The 16,109-nt window shown below is 40.9% G+C and overlaps 1 long non-coding RNA gene across 1 annotated transcript; it reads right to left on the bottom strand.

Moving 5' to 3' along the window:
* Nucleotides 1-1,817: 1,817 nt before the first annotated feature.
* LOC134486005 (uncharacterized) lies at nt 1,818-11,296 on the bottom strand. The gene is made up of 3 exons (XR_010064525.1): nt 11,072-11,296; nt 6,833-9,831; nt 1,818-4,378 (listed from the first exon to the last, which is right to left on the bottom strand). It is a non-coding gene; the product is annotated as an uncharacterized LOC134486005 (long non-coding RNA).
* Between the last annotated feature and the right edge of the window lie 4,813 nt (nt 11,297-16,109).

Raw genomic sequence — 16,109 nt, 5'->3', positions numbered from 1 at the left:
CATCCCTGTGCTGATAAGCTCGCAAAGCTCTTTCAACAATATGGGACCCAAGCAAGAAAATAGTAGTGGACATATGGTAACGCTCCATTCAGGAACTGCCGTAGAAGGACCAGTCACCGGTGGACAATCTGAACTACATGAGACCCTCTCTCAGAATAAAAACAATGATGCCTGACCTGTTATCTGTCTGTGTTTATTTTTACCTTACTACTACGTTCCCAAAAAATAACCTAGAAAAAACAAAGCATTTTGATTCTGAAAATTTACAGACGGAAAATAAAAATGAGACCATGAGGTTAGGTGCCTCCCTGGAATGTAAATGGATGTTTCATTTAGCGTGGTTCAGCTGTAACTGGAGGGCTGGGGGCATGGTTCCCGTGATGTTGCATCTGGATTATCAGCTTGAGGGAACTGAGGGTCACCATGGAGACACATTTCTGGGCATTTCTGTGAGGGACTCTCTAGGTTAGATTAGCTGAGGTAAGAAGAGTCACCCAGCCTGAGGACAGCAACATTCCGTGTGCCGAGTTCCAAAACTCTAAAAAGTGGATAGAGCGGCTGCCTCCAACCCTCTCAGCTTCCTACACCACTGAAACGTGTGTCTTCTGCGTCCAGTTCTTCCCCTAAGCAGTGGATGCTGACCCTGCAGTTGTGAGCTGTAAACTTCCCTTTCACCATGCTGAGGCAAGGCCCATCTTGTTTCCGCCACTCCACTCATGTAACACTGCATTGTGGCTGCAGTGTGAGCAGCTCGGTGATTTTCCTGTCTCTGCCCTCCAGCACCCAATAGAAGTTTTGGGGTCCCAGATGCGAACCACTTCTACCTTAGTTTCTGTGGATCCAGGATATCCAACGCCAGTCTTCAGGGCTGTGTAGCAAGAACGTTTAACCCACTGAGCCCGCTCTCTGACTCTACTTGACCAGCTCTTCCTGGAAAATAAATTCAGTGGGTAACAATGGCATGGCGTAAGCAATCTGAAAGATAAAGGAAAGAAATTACTTAGGTGCCCATTTCAGTACCTGGCAAAGGATGGGTCAGATTCAGATACAAGTACGCTGGGATTCATAGCTTAAGGGATATTACAGGCCAGAAATATTCTGATATCAAATATCCACGGCTACATTCTGAAAGCCTAGGAATACATCTGTAGGAAAATAAAAATGGAAATGAGTAAGCTAAGCCAAAATTAATTTATAATTAAAAACTAAGATAACGACAATTAAAAAAAATCTACACCAACTCAAGGCATTTCTAGTTCCTAGCTAACCAAATATCCTCCCTGAAGGATGAGGAATATTATCAACATTTTTTAGTATGAAACTGAGCTAGTCTCTAGTCAATTCTGGCAATTTGATAGCTTCGGCTTATAAATAACAAGTGTTAATTTCTCACATGACTAGCTAAACAAGAGAAGCCAAACAAAACCATTGTACAGTTAAAGACGCGTGGTGTCTGTGGGGTAAGGCCCAGTTTTCCCTAAAGGTAAACAGAACAAGGGTACGTTCAGTTCTGCGTGTTAAGACTCTCCCTACAGATTGTTTGAGCCCGTCGGGAGGCCAGAAGACATTCCTTTCCAATCACAGCAACGGAAAATATTTATGTTCATCTCAAAGGAATTAAGTCGGATGGTCTCTCCATTTTTATCTCCTTACTTTCCAAAACTATAACAACGTTTTTTCCTTTGTACCCCAGAACTCTTGTGGAATTTAAAGTGAGTCCAAGAAGACATCCCGTCTTCCTAACGCTGAAGACATTTTGCCCCGTCCCCACCTCCCATCCCCCAGCCCCGCTCCATGGCTTCTCTCTCAACTTCACCTTTCTACATTAACACTCGCACAGTGATTTCTGTACCAATCCTTCCTGGTCTATTCATCACACACCCAGGCTATCTTCAAACACTGTCACCTGAGACAAGAAAAGCACCGCGAAGCTCAAGCCCTGGCCACTCCTTACCTCATGAAGGGGCTGACTAGACCCTCTGTGTCTTCCTATGCTCTGTGTGCTTCCCACTCTCCACTGTAAGGTTTTAGGTCGGGACACTTTGGAGACTTCCGCCGCCTATGCTCCCCACACTATGGAAACCCCACCTCCTACCCAGTTGTCCGCTCCAGCCCACTCCTCACTCTTGCAGGTTATCACACCTGCGTCTTGTGCACCCGGAAACCATCTTTACTTCATCTGCATCATGCCCTTATCTAGGTCCTCACTCCTCCCAAAACTGTCTCACCAGCATGTTCTACTCACGCTTCATCCCTTCTCCTGCCCCCTGCCTGATCTACCTGTGGCCTTTCTATTGCTATTAGAAACACCATGACCAAAAGCAACTCGGGAGTAAAGCGGTTATTTCACCTTACAAGTTACTGTCTATCATCCGAGGAAACCCGGGCAGGTACCAAGGCAAAACCTGGAAGTGGTAAGTGAAACAACAGCCATTGCAGAATACTATTTCCAGGCTTGCTTCCCCTAGCTTGCTCAACTTTATTATACAGCGCAGGTCCTTCTGCCTAGGGAGTGGCACCACCCACAGTGGGTTCCCTGGGTTCCCACGTGGGTTATCAAATAAGAAAGTGCCTCATATACATCGTCACAGGTCGATTTGAAGGAGACAGTTTCTCCATTGATGTTCTCTCTTCAAAAGTGACTCTAGGCTTGTGTCAAGGTGACAATTTAAGCTAACTCCTGGACATGTTACATTACGTTACTTACATGTAGAGTTGACTGCCTGGCTCCTTACTCAGCTTACTCAGTTTTATTTTGCTTTATATTACTAATTCCTATAAGAGATCCCCCAAGGTAGACTATGCTTCATAAAATAGCCCTTAAGTCACTGTATTCATATTTATGCCTCGTTATTGAGATGAGTTTCAATGATTAATGCCAGAGTGAGATTGGCTGCACCTCTGGAATTCTCCTTGCTCAGGTGGACGTGCATCTAAAACCTTCCTCGTTCTCCTGAAATCCAATGGTGGTAGCATTTGAATTTGGGGGAAAGCATGAGAGTAGCAGGGTTAGCCCTGTCTCTCCTACTTACAACCGGAAGGAATTTAACATTTCAAAAGCCAAAGCGATCTTCATCTCCGAATCTGGTGCCCTATTCATGATTCTCAGTGACACCCATTCACTGTAGCCACACTCCTCCCCCTAATTTTGCTGCTCTGAGGGAAGAAAAGAAAATGTTTTAAGAGCCTAGGACTTTAATGAGTCTCTGCCTTTATTTCCTATGACACTTTGACTCACTGGCAAGAAAAAATGGCAAATTGGAACTGAATTATATTTTAAGTAAGCTAAATATATCTCTATAGGAGAAAATCATTTAAAAGAAATACCTCAGCCATAGATAAATCTACTCACAATAAAACTTCCCCAATTTTTCAAGCTAGAAAAGGCTACATTCTTTAAAAGAAAAAAAAAACCGCCACTACCGGTCTCGTGATTTACTGAAAAATCGTTGAAATGGTTAACACCAGACTATGACATCATCATTACCTGATAACAGGACGCAAGAATAATTTAGATTAATGAACAAAATAATAGCACATTGGGTCAGGATATGTTACAAATGTCTCATATCTGCTACTCAGTGCCTTCGCTCTGGCCCACATAATTTCACCAGAATGATGGCACAGGTTTCTTACCTGGTCAGGCTGCTCTGTCTTTGCCCGCCGCCCCCCCATGAGCCATTTTGTAGGGAAGCACACTGCCATTGGAGTTTCATTTTCAGACGTAAGGGTAGATAATTTTTAGAAGAGTAAAATCATTACACTCGATATGCATGACATTATGAAAACCCGGAACTACACAGCCCATAAGAAAGTGCTCACTGTAAACTATGCTCTTAAGTTAATAGTAATATGCAGATACCGCTTTATCAGTTTAACAGATGGGCCACACTAATGAAAGATGTTAGCAACAGTGCGAACTATATTAGCCTGGGGCTCCATAATACGAACTCCATACTTGCTAAGAAAATTATCCCTAAGCTTAAGACTGCTGGGGGAAAAAAAATCTATTCATTTAAATAAATACATATATCGAATTACTAACTAGGTACCGGAGGAATAGGTCAATATGTTTTGTCAGGCTTGTAAGAGTTCTTCTGCATAGTCTTTCCTCTTAATTTAAAGTTGAAGATGGAGAAGCTGGTTCCACCAAAGCAGGGGCACTGCCCCAGCTCGCATGGTTACCATGAGAAGCTGCGGGAATGGAAGGTGTAGGTCAGGACAGGCAGAAGCTGCAGCGTGCTCACTGGGGCTCCCTATGCTATCTGCAGATAGTACCTGTTTGAGGTGAGCAGGAGAAACGAATTGGTCCTTGACTTATTCCCAGCAGGTTGTGTCTGTGGTCAGAGACTGGATTTCTCTCTACCTAGCAGCTGGGCTGAGAAAAAACAAAAAAAGACAACAAACTCACCTTTCAGGGTTGAAGCCTATTCTCTTAAACATTTCGTTGGTTGCCTTATCGTTGTTGCTGATGCTTTGGGAAACCTCTTGAGACAGTTGACCTGCGTAGTCTTTGGCGATACCGTGAGTGTCTTTGACTTTGTTGCCAAAAGATGTGGACATGGTCGGAGGGACCGACCACCTGTCTATTTTGTGGTTTGACTTACTTGAGATACTAATATACATGTACTTTATAAGAAAGCACTGAACGTCTAATATTTTAAAAGATTGAGAAATACACCCGAAGTGGCATTTAGATACAAACAGAGATGTATCAGGACAAGTCATTGAGTGTGAAAAGAAAATTCTAGGCCACCCCGATGAGCCACTGATGTTTTTGTTTTTTGTTTTTTTTTTAAACACAGAGTTGGGAAACTTCACAGTTCTCTTCTTTCAGGTGGTTTCCAGATATTCTGTCATCATTCCTGACAATCATTTCTGAAGTCTGGGTCTCTCGTGGGACTCCTTTCCTGTGCTGTCTGAAATAGAAACTGCGGTCCATCTCAGCCTGGGGCAGCATCAGCACAGCCCTAATAGTCTTTCTCAGGGTACAGGACCCGTTATACAGCATCATCCCTCTTCTTCCCAAAACAGAAGCTCTACCCAATTAACCCTGGGTATTCTTAAGAAAGCTCACAATAGAAAAGATAATTGCATGCTTGTCAAAAATTATGAGTATCCAGGTACAACAGGGCCCTGTGAAGTAATTCTTATCAAAAGAGCTATACTTAAGCAATGTAGCACGGATGAGACATAATGACAATAGATTTTAAAATAAATAACCGAAAAAAAAAAAACAACCACAGACTGGCTGCATGCAAAATGTGCAATCAAAAATGAACTCAAAGAGTAAAAATATATACTAAATATGATAATGCATTTTCTCTATCGGGCATAGGACTGCGCCCCACTATACAGAAATCATTGTCTGCAAATTCTCGTTGGAGAGAAACAATAGGGAAAAAATGTTTTTCTTGCCCCTTCAGGGTGTCACAAGATTATTTTATGAACAGACGTCTACAGTATTCCCTCAATAAAAGTCAAAGCCTTTTAGGTACAGTCCATGGTTTTTTTTAAAAAAAAAATTGCAGAGGGGAAAAAAAAAAAAAACCTTTCACACATACAGAAATGGAGAAAATTGCTAAAGAAAAGGAAGAAAGCCCCTGGACAGATAAGGGATGGCTCTGCTTACACAGTAATTTATGGTAATATCAGAGAGCTTTTGATAACGTTTCACACATATTGCAGGGTGGGACACTGGGGAAGATAAAGGGCTGAAAGAGAGAGGAGAAAATTAAACCGTTTTTAAGAGGGGGAAGGAAGTATTTTATATAAAAAAATTTTTGACAACTGGTTTTGATCACCATAACAATTTCTGTAATTTCTATGTGTGTAGGAGACAGGCTGTCTGAAAGTTGTCAACTTAACATTTCCCCCATGGCTACAAAAATCCACTCTTGAGAACAATAAATGCCAGAAATTTTAAACTATATATGCACATGTTATATGCATGAGAACTCACGTGGGCACACATGTGACTATCGGGTAGTGTCTGTGAGGCAAAAGGTTGTCACGTGACTACTTTAGCTCTTCTAAGCTCCTATCTTCACTTTATTTGATAGCAAATCAATTTTCCAATAAAATAATTTTTGCCTTGAGGGTGTCATAATGAAAAAGCAATTTAAATTGTATTCCTATAAATACTGAAAAGTACTTTCCTACTCAAGATGTGGAGAACGAAGGAAGAAATGTATGCACAAGTTGCTATCTTCACTTCCTTGTTATCCGAGAAATTATGAGCTCGAGTTCATAGATTTTTTTTCTTCAACCCCTGAAGTTTACTAAAGTCAAAGCTTGAATACAGTGTATCTTCTTTCCACGGGGTTTAATTTTTTTTTTAATTCTGTGTTGGTGTATGCACATGACAATAATAGAACCCAGAAGGGCAGCTTCCTCAGCCATTCCCCATATTCCTTTGATGCCACATTTTTCTTTTTTCACATTTATTTATTTATTTACTTATTTATCTATTTATTTATTATTTGTTCATTATTTATGAGTGTATGTATATATATGCACGCGCATGTATGCTTACACTGCATATGTGTATAAACAAACACACATGCAAGGGCCCAGGCACACATACCTGTATCATAACACCTGCGTGGACACCTGAATACGTAATGTAGAGTTAGTTCTTTCCCTGCAGTGTGGGGACAAAGGCTTGAACACTGACCTTCAGGCTTCCTTCCGGGCTGAGCTGCATCAGTCCTAATTTTTTTTTTAAAGAACCACATAATGCTCTAATTTCACCTCTTACATTAAAAATTTTTGAGTAGCCCAAAGAAACGATTTTAAAATGAGGTTTCCATATTTTCCAATGTCCACTTACTTGAGCCTTTGCATGTCAGAGTGGAGTTAGCCCGTTACTGTCATTCCTGATCAACGAGCCCTCCACCCAGTTTCTGACGAGCAGTGTGCAGCCTTCCTTTTAGATCCTAGAAGGAAATTAAAATTCCTTTTGAGATTTTTTTTCTAAATTTAGAAGTTTTAAATTTTAGAAGAAGAGAAAATGACACAGGGGGTGAAAAAAAGCCTATTGTGAATCCTATTACCTTTTCTATATTAAAAAAAAAGAAAAAAGAAAAACAATGTTGGCAAGAGAAGTTGGAAAGAAATGCAAGACCCACAATTCTCACTGAGCAACACTCCTGGGACTGAGTTTTTAAAAGCAGTTCTGGAATCTTCTTAAAGAATATATATCCCTGACCTGGATGGCTGACCTTTTCAAGTTGGCAATGCCGGTCAATAAAGATAATATCGGACTCAGAAGGAAGCGGCTTGTTTCTCTGGCATTCTGGGGCAATATTGTGTGGGAGCGGGAAGGACGTTTTAACGCCATTCATATGTTTCTGTGAGAAGGAAAGCCGGCCCACAAGCGCGTTGAAAGCATTACAGACTAATTTCATTGCAGTTTCTGGGGCTGAGGGCAAGGACGGAGAACCAGCGATTAGGGTAGAGGCTCACAAACCCAGAGGTGAATACGCCTCACCCGCTAGAATGTGAGAAGGTCCCGGCAGTTTCTTCAGAAGGTTCATGCTTTGAGCCTTTAAAGCAATTGTGTTGCTCCCCTGAAATTTTACACTGTCCATTTATTTATAGCAGATGTCTCTTAAAGCAAACATTTTTTACTTTATACTGTACAAATCTTATGGAAAATTACAGACGTATCGTGGAGTCTTGGCCATGCTACAGAAAGCTGCACCACGTTCTGTAATGGATTATGAGCAAGGGGGAAACTGATACAGATCTAAGGCTGAAGGATACTGGGTAATGAAAACAGCCTTCTGCAGACGCTGTCACGGAACACACTTTCAAAGAAAAGGCGAAAGCTGAAACTGTGCATTAAACCAACCAAATTAAATCATCATCTGGTATTCAAAATACTCACGGTACTCAAGAACAAAATGACCAAGAGCGACTGTGCACCATGCCGTGTCTGAAGCATAAAGAAAAAAATCTAAATAAATAAAATTTTGTTCGAATTTTCCTATGCAAACCTTGTGTTTGTTTCTTATGCAAATCTAATGAGAAAAGAAAACTTCATCCTTCCCTTGAGCTTCCTTCTGAAGCAGCTTCTTATTAGCCAATACCGAGTATGACTTGGGTCTCTGCCTTGCAAGGGCTCAGGCAGTAAGTGGGGTGAGATGAGAAGTGGGAACAACGGAGGACCAGCTTCTAAAACGGAGAGAGCAGAGGTGACTAAAGGACAATGCGGATTGTGGCCAGAGACAGTACAAGAAAGAAGAAAGCCAGAAATAGTCCAGGGTTATAGGAAAGAGCGGACTTCAGTGTTCCAAGAGCGTTCCGTTTGACTTACAAGGGCTTGTTCTCAATCTTGTAGACAGTCAATCGCCGGAATTAACAGCAGTGCTCCATGACTCCTAGAGAAGTCCGTGCAGCATTTCTAAGAATCCTGCTCACTGTTCTCCGTCTGTAACAATGGTCATTTCAGGAAAGAAGCCATTGAAATAATGTGGTTGTTATGCTCTCACAGGCTTTGCCAGAGTTTAACCACCAAAATACTGTAATCCCACTGGACTCTAAAAATACAAATCCACTACAAGGCCAGGAGAGCCGTGGAATTTGTAACCACATATTTTTACTCGTGTAATAAATCTGTAATTTCAAGGACATTATTCAAAATGACCTGACCACTCTACAGTGCTTGGAATCTGACGCTGTTTCACATTAATGTCAGCAACTTTTTTTTTCTTTTTTTTTTCCCCACGCTTAACAATCAGCTGGAAATGGTCCAGCAGTTCACTGACCATTGTAATTCTGGTCACAGATGAAGGTTAAAATATCTCTAACCTTTACAAATGTGTTATGTGGCACCCTTGACATCACTTTTATTGCAGATAAAAATCTATGACAAATTTTCTGTATGACAGAAGAACATGATTTTGTATTAAATTCTAAAAATAGAAACAGTTTTTTTTTTTATCTGCTTGTACTTCTCGGACTTTGGCGGGGTGGTCTTATAACAAAAGGAGACACTTTCTCCTCCATTTCATCAATAGAAAGAAAAGAAAACCCAAAACGCACTTTGTTTTTTACAGGTCCAGGGCTTCAGTAATCTCTCTTAAGCAGAACTAAAAAGGAGTAAGAATGTTTCGGCGTTCAGCCCACTTCTAACCTGCCTAGCTGGCCAAAAAGACAAAGCATTTAGCTAGTTGTACAGAATGTAAGGCCAAAAGAGGCAGCCATGGCCGAGCTTGGAGATGAAGTATTCTGTAAAGGTGTGTAAGTAACTGAAGCAAAGGGGCTCAGATCTAAGTGTACAGGTAATAATAGCCCCTGAAAGTCATTTAAATGAAAGAATGAAGCTTATTGTATGGATTCCCCCGGCCCCTTTGGAGTTACAAAAGCACTCAGGATTTCCAAGAAGCCACAGACAAGTAAAATGTTTTTGACATTCCGTCAAAAAAAAAATGGTGTCATGACATTGTCAGAGTACACAGTCATGGTCAAGGGATGGTAGGAAGTGAGTCCATAATAGGATTTTTAAAGGACCTTCGCACCGTATCCCAGAGCAACCTCTTCTTCCCCGTAGATTAAATGATCACAGGGGATGTCTCGTCTCCCTGGTGATCTAGACCAAGTGAATTTTTTTTTTTTTGGTATTGTGATTGTGAAGATCCTCAAGGAAGTCTTTGTCTGATAATCCACACTGTCAACGCCCTCTGTTACCCACTTAGAAGAAAGCCCACGGCTGCAGGCTGGGGATGCCTCATGGTTCTGTCGATGGCTGTGTGGACTGTGTCCGAAAGTCTTGGACATCTGCTGAACTTGTCTCTTCCCTAGGATAGTCTTTAACCACAGGGTTCCCTGAAAACAGACCCAAGTTTAACATATCATAAAATGATAATATGTATTTGTCCCCTTTAAAGGAAAATAAAACAGGTGGCTTTAATTCTATTTAATTTATTTAGTTTTACAGTTGATTGAAAAAAAAATGCTTGCCCAATGCCTGAGCCTTTGGGCCCATGTGCATACAAACGAGACCACTGAGCATAAATAATGTGTATTAACCCTGTCGTTACGTCTTCAAATTCTTCATGAGATGAGTGGCCACTCAGCAATGGGTCTCAGTTAACAATCTTTTCTGTTGTTATTTTGTTTCTGTCTTTTTGTTGGTTTGATGTTGTTTGCTTGCTTGTCTGTTTGTTGAGATGAGGCTTGGCTACAAAGCCCTGTCTGGCCCTTGGCTCTCTCTGTAGATCAGGCTGGCCTCTTCCACTTCATAAAATGTCTGACTATACCAATCCCTATACTCTAATGGCTTTAGAGCATTTGCTATGCACAGACTTGGGAAAATTTGTAAGTTTTCTTCAAGTTTTAGTGTTTAATGGTTTCTCTACCTATAAACTGGGCCTGAAGATTGAGACAGCCTTTTCTTTTTCCTTTCTCCCGTGAAGTCACTGGACATTTTCAATGGGAGAGATGTCATGGTGATTTTTTTTTCATAGAGTTGAACAATTGGATTTGCTTCCGTCCTTCAGAGATATGCAATTAAAGGACGGACTAGAAGTCACACCAGGCCGACATACCTCTTGCATATGCAGTGCTAATATTTCAGCACGTGACCCGAACTTCATTCCCAGGAATGACAGACAGAACTGAAGCTTCCTCTGGCTGAAGCCAGAGAAATCCAGACCTGTGACACCACTGAAAAATGTTGGTTTCTGTCACCCACGGTGTTACCAAGGAAAGGCTGTACATTTGGAAAACTGAGTAGATTCATTCTCACTGTCACTGAGTTCTGTATCTGCTCACTTGAGTGAACAGAGTAAACGTGGTTTAAATAGTCTATGTCATTTGGGCCCAGGTCTAAGCTCCTCCCTAGACCACTTATGTACCCTTAACTCTTTTCCCCCTATGTATAAGACAGAGAAGCCATACACTTAAACTACTTAGCACATAGTCATGTACAAGCACCAATAAAACTTTGCTATTACTGTTGTCAAACAACTGTTTTCATTCATTCAAGCTCTTTCTTTCTCTCTCTCTCTCTCTCTCTCTCTCTCTCTCTCTCTCTCTCTCTCTTTTAATGTGGTTCACATCTTACCTGAAAAAACTCTTCTGGGTTGTCGATATAAATTTACTACTAGCCTTTGAGACTCATCAAAGCACTAGCTTATGGTCACCTCTGCTTCCTTCAACTCTTCACGATGGCTTTTTATCCCAAACTGCAGGTTAAGACATGCTATTCTCTAAACATCCCTTGTATCTGCATACAGGAAAAAGAAAAGTTTGAGGTGCTATGAACAGGGAAGAGCAGGCACTTTTCCTTGTGCCGTTCAGTACTCAAGGCTCATCCTATCACTGCACCACTGCTAACACTGCCCCAAACCCACAGCGCTCTCCACATTTCCCTCCACACAGCAACCTTGCATCAGCGAGACACATGGTTAGACCCCTGGCTTGTTTCTTTTGGTTTCAGTGTTGTTATTGTTTTTTGGGGGGGAATGTTGCCTTAAAAGATTAATTCATGGGACTGGACTGATGGACCCACAGCTAAAATCTCTGGCTGTCTTTCCAGGGGACACTGGGTCAATTCCCAGCATCTGCATGGAGACATACAATGACCAATAACTCCAGTCGCAGGGGATCCAACATCGTTCTTCTGGCTTCCGGAGGCACCATTCATGCATGTGGTGTGCAGACATGCTTGTGCTCAAAGCACACATACACATAAAATGAAATGTATGAAATGATAAAATAATGAGGAGTCCATGTTCTTTTAATGGGGTGTCATATAATCCTGCATTGAAAATGCATGATTGGACAGTAAAAGTTGTTTGGATTGCATCCAACAAGGTCCAGGTTAAACCAGGTTCCATTTCCCTCTACAGTGTGCCCTTTGTTACGCTGGCCGTATTCTTACGGAATATAAACAAAGATTCTTGAATAGGTCTGCCATACTTTAATTCCTGAGAGCCAAAATGGATATATCTGCTAAGCCGAAACAAGAAAGACTATAATTATTAAATTACTGTTTATATACGTGCAATCCTCCTTGCTAGCATGAGAATCTCAAGGATTTGAGGTTTATGTCAGGATTCCAATTGATCCTCAGAGTAAGTGCCTTGATGAAGGAGAGGAGGTTGTCTAAATGAGAATATAATATAGCTAGAGAATGTTTTTTATAAGTTCTAATTATTTGCCAAACATATCCGCTTGCGTGCTACAATGAACCCCCACCCCAAAGACTCTGGGTTTATTGTTTGTTTTATGAGCTAAAAATACAGCTTTTATCTACTTATCATTCCTTCCATCTCATCATAATCCGCAGCCCTTAATTCTTACAGTCATAAAAGATCCAGTAATTTCTGATTTGCATTTCAAATTCACCTTTTTATTTTTTTTTTTCAGAAGGACATCTGATTTTATGGTAAGTACATCACTAATCCCCTTAGTCTTCACAGCAGGAAGTCAAGCCCAACTGCCTCTGACTCAGGCTCTAGACACAGAAGGTCATGTAAGCTGCTTCCTCTCAGTAATAATGAAGGAGGTTTGTTTGCTTGCTTCTTTCTTTGTTTTTTCTTTCTTTCTTTGTTCTTTCTTTCTTCCTTTCCCTTTCTTTCTTTCTTTCTTTCTTTCTTTCTTTCTTTCTTTCTTTCTTGTTGTTGTTCAGTCAAATTTGTGTTCCTTTTTCTTAATGGGTGTGTGGGCATTTAAGGCACTTGCAGTCAGGCATGACACATGGGGTTGTGTTCTTCCTTATTTCTTTACAAAATAAGCATCTTACTGCTGTAGAAAAGAGAGGTCTCTGCAGTGCGGATGAGCTAGAATAATCTTCACCAGCGGTCACGTTAATGTAGAAACGGAGCTGCGGGTTGGAGGTGTAGGGAACTACTTGGCGCTCCCACAGTCCCAAGCTCAGTCCTTTGCATCCTGAAAAGGAGGGAAAAGCCACATCCACTCTCAGAGCATTCCGTTCTATCTCTTGGGAGTAAAACAATCACATATTATTAAAGAGATTTCAAATCTATGAAGTTTTCTAGACTCTGGATTACTGAATTGGGTGAAATCCTAATTATTTTATTTAAATCATAATTTGAGTTCTTTGGGCTACTTCAACAAACAAACAGGACGCTTTCTACGAAGCTTTCTGGAGAAGCGAAGAAATGGATAAGGTTCTCTGAAGTACGAAGCCCAGAAACCATGCAAAAGCCAAGCAGGCATGGCTGCAACCTCTGATTCCAACACTCTCAGGCACAGACAGGGAAACAAAGATCTGTTCTCCACACCCACGTGCGTACCTACATGCATACTTCACACACACACACGCACACACACACACACACAGATACAAACCCACAAACACACACACACACATGCACACATGTCAGCACGCATACACAAATGCAAGCACACATACTACACAAACACACACACACGTCAGCATGCATATATACATACATGCAAGCACACACACTACACACACATACACACATTCACACACACAGATACAAACCCACAAATACACACACACATGCACACATGTCAGCATGCATACACAAATGCAAGCACACATACTACACACACACACATACACTAATACACACACACATACATAATTTTTTAAAAGGTTATGTTAAGTGAGCATGAGATGAGGGCAAGAATATAGTCATCAGTCTTCATAACTACCTAGTTCTCACAGTGCCCCGGGCCCATGCTCCAACACAGGAACAGAGAAGAGGAAGGAGAAGGAAAGGGTGACAACTGAGGGGGGGGGGGCATTCAGTCAGATCACAACTAAATCGGAGGTACAGATTACATTTCCACATTTTCCAATCAATAAATAGATATTTTGAGTGCACTGAACCATCGAGTCTATCCCAGCAGCTACTAGAAACATAGAACCTTTCAAATAGAAAACAGGTATTTCATAATACTTAGGTTAAATTAAAGGGAAAACATCAATAAGTTATTGACATTATTATGACCAAGAAATTCTATTATTATAAAAGAACACCCCTGTCAACTAACCAAATTGTGCTGGTTGTTTTTGTGTGCCAACTTGACACAAACTGGAGTTATCGCAGAGGAAGAAGCCTCCATGAGATCCAGCTATAAGGCATTTTCTCAATTAGTGATCAAGGGGTGGGATGGCCCATTGTGGGTGGCACCATCCCTGGGCTGGTGGTCCTAGGTTCTATAAGAAAACAAGGCAGCAGAAGCAATCCAGTAAGCAACATCCCTCCATGGCCTCTGCACCAGCTCCTGCTTCCTGCCTTGTGTGAGTCTGACTTCCTTTGTGATGAACAGCAATGTGGAAGTGTGAGTTGAATAAACCCTTTTGTCCCCAACTTCTTGGTCATGATGTTGTGTGCAGAAATAAATACAAACCCTGAGTAACACACAAATTAATGTTTGATTTGACTGCTATTTCTTGATTTCTTAATGGGCTTTTTATATTGGTGCCCCAAAACAAAAGAACACATATTTTAGAAAATAGTTAGTATCAAAAAGAAATTCAAACTTAACACAGAACTTACATCAGCGTATGGATTTGTTTCTAGTGGATCTAGTGAAAAATTCCACCCCACAGTGAATAGAACAGAATTAAGGGTGGGAAGAAGGAAGGGAGTGAAGATGAAGTAGAAGAAGAGACCTAGGGAAGAAAGGGAGGATTATGGGATGGAAAGGGAAGTTGACTCAACAGGTAAGTGTCCATTTATTTAAAGTGCTGTGGTGTTGCTGGGACGCCACAGTAACTTCGCAAGAGTTTCTAACGTTCACATCAGCGCAAGGTTAGGTCATTGTTATTTCATCCTTCCTCCCTTCTGTTTAAATCTTTCATTTCACACACCAATATGTGGTTGTTTCTGTTTGTTTGTTGTTTGCAGAAGTAAAACATCACATTTTCTTATCCGGCAGAATAAAGCACACATTTAAATCCAGTTGGTGGAGGCTGGTAGATCTCTGTGAGTTCTAGCACAACCTAGTCCTCACTTTGAGTTCAAGAACGATCGGGACTATACAATGAGACTGTCTCTCAAGTAAAAAAAAAAACAAATTGCATTTTCAATTATTATTTTTATAAATTATTGTACAACAGTGTGGCATAATTTGTGGTAAATTGCAAAACAGAGTTGTATGAAGTGTCTGCTCGACCCTTTATAAGTGTACACTGACCCAGTCATGTAAAGCCTGATTGATTCCACTACCCACAGAATAAAAATAAACTTGGGTGCTGAAACAAAACGAATGTTTTTTTTTTATTTTTCACGATCTGTTTATAGAAAAATACATAAGGAATCAGCTAGAGGTGCATAAATTACTCCCTATGTGTTAATGGGATAGCAAAGTTGTATCTGCTGAAGCCAGAACAAACAGTGAAAAAAAAGTTAAAATCTGCATTGTTATCTAAATAATTCCATTTATCCCGACGCTATTAGCTATTTCCCAATTAAACAATCTAAACATTTGGTGTCTGCTGACCAAATAACTGTAATTGAAGTTATCCAGTGGGATATTTGTATGTCACATGCACGCAAGCAACACTTTACTGTACTCTTAAGGGATCTGGATAAGTTCCTGGAAGTTATTTTATGCACTGAAACAACATACTCCATACGACTGATTACCACACGTGAAGACATCAAACTAAGAGGAGATGAATACTTCTCTGATTTCTCAGAGAGAAATGTACAAATATGTTTTTGTTTAAAGCTGTCTTTTTTTTTCCTTCCACTCTATGTGGTCACTGAAGAAGAAAAGAAAAATAACTCATGGTGGAAAATAGACCAACGAGAGGAACCAGTTGGCAAGGAAGAGAAGAGGTGGCTGACAGGGCAAAACGGATCCCGAAGGCAGAAGTGTGTTAAAGGGCTCATCGTGGATCAAAGGTACAGAGGAAGCACACAGTTTGCAGATGATAGATTGTACTGTAGGCACTCCACAGCTGGTCCTGGGAACGCATGTCCACACACAGCCTCTGGTCCTGATGCCTGTAATTTGCCGATTCTAAAGATTTATTTATTTACTTATTTTTTTTTAATGTATGTACACTGTCGCTGTCTTCAGACACACCAGAAGAGGGTATCAGATCCACTACAGATGGCTGTAAGTCACTATGTGGTTGCTGGGAATTGAAC

The sequence above is a fragment of the Rattus norvegicus genome, chromosome 2 (genome assembly GCF_036323735.1).
Source record: "Rattus norvegicus strain BN/NHsdMcwi chromosome 2, GRCr8, whole genome shotgun sequence".
Lineage (NCBI taxonomy): Eukaryota > Metazoa > Chordata > Mammalia > Rodentia > Muridae > Rattus > Rattus norvegicus.
This window is presented reverse-complemented; position numbering and strand designations above follow the sequence as displayed.